Source organism: Aptenodytes patagonicus, chromosome 7 (genome assembly GCF_965638725.1).
Source record: "Aptenodytes patagonicus chromosome 7, bAptPat1.pri.cur, whole genome shotgun sequence".
Lineage (NCBI taxonomy): Eukaryota > Metazoa > Chordata > Aves > Sphenisciformes > Spheniscidae > Aptenodytes > Aptenodytes patagonicus.
The window spans coordinates 70,323,888-70,330,654 of NC_134955.1; the positions used below are offsets into that span (position 1 = coordinate 70,323,888).

Sequence of the window (6,767 nt, forward strand, 5' to 3'; positions counted from 1 at the left end):
CCAATGCATTACTGAAGTCTCTCGCCTCCTGACAAAACCCGGGCTCCCTGCCAGCACATATTTCTGATAATTCATCCATTATTAAATGAAATCAAAGATACGAGTTAAAAAAAAAGCCATAGGACTGCTTGCAACCAAGGGCGGCTGTTTACAGCTGGGCTGGGAGTTTCTTTAACTGCAAAAGGATCTCTCCAAGGAAAACCCACCCAAAATGCTTGCCCTGCTCCTCAAACTGCAAACATCTCTGGGTGGCCATGCCAAAAATCGGGGGTCCTACGGCGTTTTCCTCCGATTCCCTCTCTGCTGCGGGTTGGGCTGACGGAAGCCCTGACTCGGGTGGGTGCTGGCTGGATATGATGTCCCCTCCCTGCCGGCGGGCTCCCCGGGGAGAGCCTGCAACCCATGGCCGGAGACAGCCTGACTGGATCAGCCGGTCCTCTCCAAACCGGAGAGAGAGGAAAATCTGATGGAGAGGGAGGGGCACAGCAATTACAGCCTTTTCGCTTTAATAACCTCGCGGCTTCCCCGAGTCCATATTTACATCCTTCTCGGCACAGAAGTAGTAATTAAAGCCTCTCCGCTCAGGTCTAAACAACAGCAGACCCTCCTGTTATTAAAAGCAGAGAGCCAAAGCAAAAATAAACCCAATTTTTATGGCCAGGGAGCCTCAAACCCCTCTCTATAGGCTGGCTAATCAAGGGGGGCAGCAGGATTTAGAGCCACATGTCCATGCTCTGCCAGGGCATCGATACGCTGCATTTATCTCCATGGGATGCCAGGGATGGAAAAGTGCTTGGAAAACAGGTCTGTGCCGCTGGTCCCTTCTCAGCCCATTTTTTGGCTGTTTCCACCACCCATCACAAGGGAGCAAATGGGTCTCGGGGTCTGCGGGCACCGGCTAATGGGCAGAGCCACGGCGGTGCCGGGAGCCGCTCACTGGCAGCTTGTTCCCTCCTCTCGCTTTAAAGAAGCTATCAAAAAAATTCGAGAAAATTAATTATTCACTAAGACTGCTAATTAAGCTGATTTTCTCTGCGAGGGCATGGAAGGAAATGAGCTGGAGCAGCTCTTAATTGTTTAAAAAGAGCCGTCCTACAGGCGTTCCTCCCGAGATGCTCTGCCTGCCGAGAGCACCCGGCCCCGTGTTTCACCAGGACGGGAGGAGTTTGCTGGCGTCGGTGCCGGCCTCACACCTTGCAGATGCTTTCAAAGAAGCAAAGGTCAGCAGCGAGCCGTAAAGTGCTCCTAAACTCCCGTCCTCAAACCGGGTGACCCAACGCACCCAGCACCACGCTGCTGGATCACCGTGGGGTGCTGGTGCTTTCCCCTGCCCCATCCTTTGCCCTGGCCCCAGTGCCACATCCAGGCGAGGCCCCTGGCCAGGGGAGCAGGGTCCCCATGGGGCAGCTGGGAGGACCCCCCCCCATTGCCACCAGGCTTTCAAGGAGGGGTTGAAACCGCAATGGCACAGTCAGCAAGACACCCGGCCTACCGATCCCCGTGGCCAGAAGGAAGCCCGAGCATCAGCTCTCCATGTCATGATGGTTTGGGCAATCCAGAGGTGATGCCTGCCAAAAACACCCAAGCCACGTCTGCCACGTACATAAAAAAACCAAAGCTACAAGCAGCTTAATAGTCCAGCAATCTGCAACCCCAGCTCATTTCCCGGGTTATGGTGCATGCATGAGGGACCTGCCATCGCTCCCACCTTGACCCTAAGGCAGAGCGCTGCACCCACTCCCCAAGAGCACCCTTGGGTGGCTGGGTGGGGGAAGAGCAAGCCCTCGGTGCCCTGTGCCAAGGGAACCGGCTTCCTCCTGGCTGCTGGGGCGCAGCGGGTGGGAGCGGAGGAGCCCAGGGACAGCAATCCTCCGGAGGTGCCCAGGGATGGTATCCTCTGGCAGCCCCCAGGGACGGCAATCCGGCGGCGCCCCAGGCCCTCCGCCCAGCCTCCCATGGCAAGGAGCGGTCCCGCTGCCCACGCCGTGCCTTGCCCTCCCGCTCCCACCGCCATTTCATTCCGGTCCCCCTTTACCGGGACCTTCCCTTCTTGTCCTGTAGGGGTTGATGGAGAAAAACGCCCCGGGATCTCACATGGCGGAGAACAAAAGGAGTTATTTTAAAACAAATGGATTCGTCTCCGAGGCGCTTGGCCAAGAACAGGGCGATGCTGCGCCAGCCTCGCTTCCCCCATGGAAATCAGTCCCGGTGAAAACATGGTGGGCTTGTGGCCGGGGAGCATATCGCCTCCACCCCAGCCCTTCCCCCTCCGGCAGCTGCCAGGACGGGAGAAATCTGGGGCTTGGCGCAGGCAACCGCCGGAGATCGTGCAAACAAAACCGAGGGAAAACCGAGCAGATCCAGCCGAACGGCATCGCACCAGGAGCTTCAGGTTTTCCCGAGACAGCACCATCATCCACAAGCATCCCCAGGGACCTGCGCCGTTCCCGGCACAGTTCTTGTGCCAAAATGCCGTGATAAAGGAAAACGTGGCCCCAACCAATGCTTGGCCAACCGTGTCCTCACCAGGAGAAGACAAAGCTTGGTAACACCACAATTGCCCTGAGATCCTCTGCTGAGTTACCAGCAGCTGGAAAGCATTTACAACCGTTCGCAAGCCACAGGTAACGCACGGACAGGCACTTCTCAGTCAACGCCGCAGCCCACGGCTCGGCTGGGAGCCAGCTAAGATGGCCCCTCGAGCACCAGGTCACCATCTGCACCACCTTTCCCTTCCCTCCCGCAGCCCAATGCCGTTAAAAACAGGCACTCATTTTCCTACCTGGTGCTGGGAACATCTACGAGTCGGGTTCCTCCAGCAGCTCCATGGTGAACTCAGGGGTATCTCAGCAGAGCTGGAAGATAAAACCACCAAGAGAAAAGCTCAGTGTCCCTGCAGAGGTGGGATGCTTCAAGGCAAGTTCCTCCTGCGTGGCTGACGGGAGCCCATCCCCTGGGAGCCGGTGGGACCGTGGGGTTCTCCACGTCCTCCTGGGCTGGTGAGGCACCAGGATTCCTGGGAATCGTGCTCTGCTCGGAGGTACCTACCCTTTTTTGACTGGTGTCCAACCCTAAAGCACATGTTCTTACCTGCTCGGTGGAAGACGGGGGAAGGCTCGAGCACCTTTCTGAGAAACACATGGGTCTCAGCGGGGTGTGGATCTCGCCCGGCTCCTCCTGCTCTTCGGCCAAATGATGGTTAGGAAAAAAGGGGGATGCAAAGTTGCAGCAAGCTGGAGAAAAGAGGCCGGTGGTGCAAACGCTCCCCGCAGCTGGTGACTACACAGCTCTGCCGGTTGGTTAACAGTGGAGCTCTGATCAACAGGTACATTGATGTCAAGCTGGGACTTGTCTCCTCAGCGAGGAAAGGGAACAGCAGAGATTACTAAGCAATGCAGGAATGTGGTTTGTTTAATACGAGCCATCAACACAGAAGAGTAAAATAATGACAGATGTGTAATCACATTTCCTGAGTCTAAAACCATGAGATAGAGAATTTAAACACCACTTTTCCCAAGATCAAGAAGAGGAGCCGTTTGGCTAAGAACTCATTTGGTTACTAATTTCCTCGGCATTAAATCAGCTGTTCCCCGAATCTCTTGACATACTTTGCCGAAGCGCTCCGAGGACGGGGCTGCTCCCTGGCTTGCTTTGATGTGAGGGTAAGCAGGGCGAGAAGATGCTTTGGAAACACAGATACACCGGCTGACCGAGCTGGCCCGGATCAGAGGTTCCTGAACGTTGCTTAATTGGTTTATTTTAATGAAAGATGGCAAGATAAATTTCACGTGGCTCTTTATCGGGGGAGTGGCGAGTGATGGGAGACAGAAGTCAGGATCTGGGTTAAGCCAACCCTTCAAGGGCAGGCTGGGGGGGAACATGGAGCCGTTTCCCCAGGAAAAGCCTGGCAATCATGGAAAGCCAGAGTTTGCTTTGTTTTGGTCTCTCCTGCAAGGTTGGTCTGCAGAAGGCACGTGGCCGAGGGACACCAGACCCGAAGCCCGCCGAGAATGGGGGAAGCAATTGCTGCTCAGCCTCAGTCTTTGCCTCCGGCCGCGGCAGTTTCCCGAAGGTCAGAGGTGCAGGACCTGGAGGGGAGCGGTTACGCGCCGTCCCTGCACTGCAGATGGCGGGGAAGGGCTGGGAGGGAACGGTGTCATTTGCTTGTTGGGAGTTTTTATTTGTCTCTTAAGATCAAAAGTGGGAAAAGCACCAAGCCAAGTGGGGAAGGTGCCGCCGAGCGCAGGAGCCAGCTGTAGAGGGACTCCCTCCGGCCTGCCTCTTTTCTGGATTTAGGAAGTGTGTTGTTCGCCACTGGCCAAATTATCAGCCTTTCCTCTGCTTCCCCTCCCTGGCTTTGCAGGACCTGTGGTCCCACGTCACTTCGCTCCTGTGCATCCATGGAATTTCTCAGGTGGCCTCAGATAGTTGCAGAAACAGTGCTGGAGTGGAAGAGCCCCCAGCGTATCCCGTCCTCCTGCCCCGGCGCTGCAGCGAAGGGCAGGAAAGCAAGGCTCTGCAGACCCTGCAGCAGGCTCTGCTGAGAAACAGGGGCCTCCAAAGTATCCCCTGGCATGGTGGTGGTCATGGAGGGGCCGCTACACTGGCTTGAGATGCTGGTGAGGGCACCGTCAACATTAGACCCAGGTCACGTGTATTTTTCGTGTCCAGGAACAGGCCTGGGGTACATGGTGAGCCAGGGGCAGAGCAGAGCAGCACCTCTTGGCCTTGGACCCTCCATATTCAGCTTCATCTTCTGGATACTCAGATCTCCCCAGGGACCCTATCTCCATGAAACCCAGCCTGGTACCAGTGAGGTTTGCAGCTGGCCCCCACACCAGCTCTCTAGGTCACCACAGTCTGGAAGAAGCTCCTGGACACTCATCCAGAGAGCCTGGAGAACATCAAGAGAGCAGCTAAGACTTGGTGGCCCTATGCCCTTCGCGAGCCCCTCTGTGGTCTCCCTGGAGCTTGGTGGGGTGTCTGATCCTGCCTGTTAGCCAGTTCAGGGGAGCAGCACCCAGATGGGCAGGGAATTTCCATGGCATATCCCCATCCCAGAGACACCGTGGCTGCCAGACACCGGCAGAGACACCCAAAGCTAGGGGTTTAGGGAGCTGGGGAAGCTGAAAAGGAGGTACTCAAGGGTGCAGGACCACTCTCCCAGGCTGTAGGAGACCTTGCAAGGCTGCAGTGCGCTGGGGCTGCTGCAGCACATGGGGAAAATGCATCCCCTAACAGGGAGCTCGGCCAGAACAGAGTTTATTCATTTATTTTGTATTTGCCATCATGTCCCTGTGTTGGGCACCCTCGCCGGTGCTGGCAGGGCTCCTTCTTGCCCGCTGCCAGAGGAGCTCTGCTGACCGTACGGCTGATGTCCTTACAGACCAGGGATGCCATCAGCTCGCATCTCCCTGGAGTGAGCTGGGAAATGGTCCTTTATTTCCAGTTAATTGGACAAACAATGGTTCCTCCCTCAAAAGCACCTAACGAGCCGCGTCCCCGTATCCGTGACCACGTCCACGCCTTCCTCCCTGACTTTATCTGAGCGCACGAAGCTGCTGCCTCCTGCCATGGGAAAAGCAGCTGCTTCCCCTAAATGGACTTTAATTAGTCTGACTGCCTGCCAACAGCTATTCTGGTGACACCCATGCTCCAGTTAAGTCTTGGTTTCACCCCAAATGGTGCAGAACCCAGGCACGGCTTGTCCCTGGCCCGCGGTGCAGCGAAACGCCTGAGATGGTGCTGGCAGAGCTCAAAGGCCATGCTCAGCCTGGGGAATTGGGGGACAAATCCCCCCTCGGCCAATGTGGGGTGGTATCGCTGGTCGTTGCATACGATACAAAGGGATAATTTGGGATACAGGGAAAACGACCCATGCAGTGAATTTGGGAGCCCATGGAAGGGTTCATGGAGCAGGAGCAGCCATCGGAGGCAGAGCAATCTGCCAGCCCTGCCTGCTCCACCACAGCTCGCCCCATGCCCGGGGCACAGACGGGTTCTCGGGTGCGTCCTGCAGCCCCATGGCTTCCATTCAGGGCTGCAATTTCATCGCCACTTACTTTATTAAGAGTCACCTTGGGTGGGATGCAAACATCGGCTGCGAGCTGAGCTGAATCACACCCTCCCAGCCGGTCCTCTCTGCACAGGGAGTCTAGACGGCTGGCTGATGTGGAGACATCTCCTCTCCGAGATACCTGCATGAGGTCTGGGGCACTCCCCACATCAAAGGGCCCCTGAGCTACTAAAGTGAGGTTATAATTAAGCCACCCCAGGGCAAGAGGGAGAGAGTTTCTCCCAGCACTGGCTGATCTCCCTCCATGGCTCCATCACTTGGGGTGGTGTCTTCTGCCACCATCCCGGAAGGCTTTGGTGGCCGTAGCGGGGGCTCCTCTCCCACAGCTCGCGGGGATCGTGCCTGCTTCGTGCTGACCCCAGTCTAAAAACCAGAGAGCCAAACCCTCCTTTGCAAGCAGGCCACGCTCCGCTGCCGGCTTCTTGGCTCCCTTGCACACAAGGAGAGGAGCCCAGTGCAGGGACAGGGACGCAGATGTATCAGGAGCTCTTTATACCCATTTCGCTGCCAAATTGCCCCAAAAGACAAGAGACAGCCTGGGCAGCCATGGACTCCGGGAAGGGCTGTCCCAAAGGGCAGAAGGAAGCTGAAGCCCTGGAAATCCTTGCAAACACCACCGCGGCCTGCCAGCGACTCACGCCATAGGTGACCGAGCATTGCAATGCAGCAGGTTGCAATTTTGACTTCAGAG

General features: G+C 56.6%; 1 protein-coding gene across 4 annotated transcripts in view; it reads right to left on the reverse strand.

Moving 5' to 3' along the window:
• Window positions 1-3,255, reverse strand: part of FRMD6 (FERM domain containing 6) — a 39,459-nt gene extending 36,204 nt beyond the window's left edge. For 3 of the 4 annotated variants that reach the window (XM_076345768.1, XM_076345767.1, XM_076345765.1), the window contains exon 1: window positions 2,783-3,011. The gene's annotated coding sequence lies outside the window, so the exon portion shown is untranslated. Of the gene's footprint in view, window positions 1-2,782; window positions 3,012-3,090 lie in introns of those variants that run through there. The other variant, XM_076345764.1, reaches the window with a different exon arrangement.
• Between the last annotated feature and the right edge of the window lie 3,512 nt (window positions 3,256-6,767).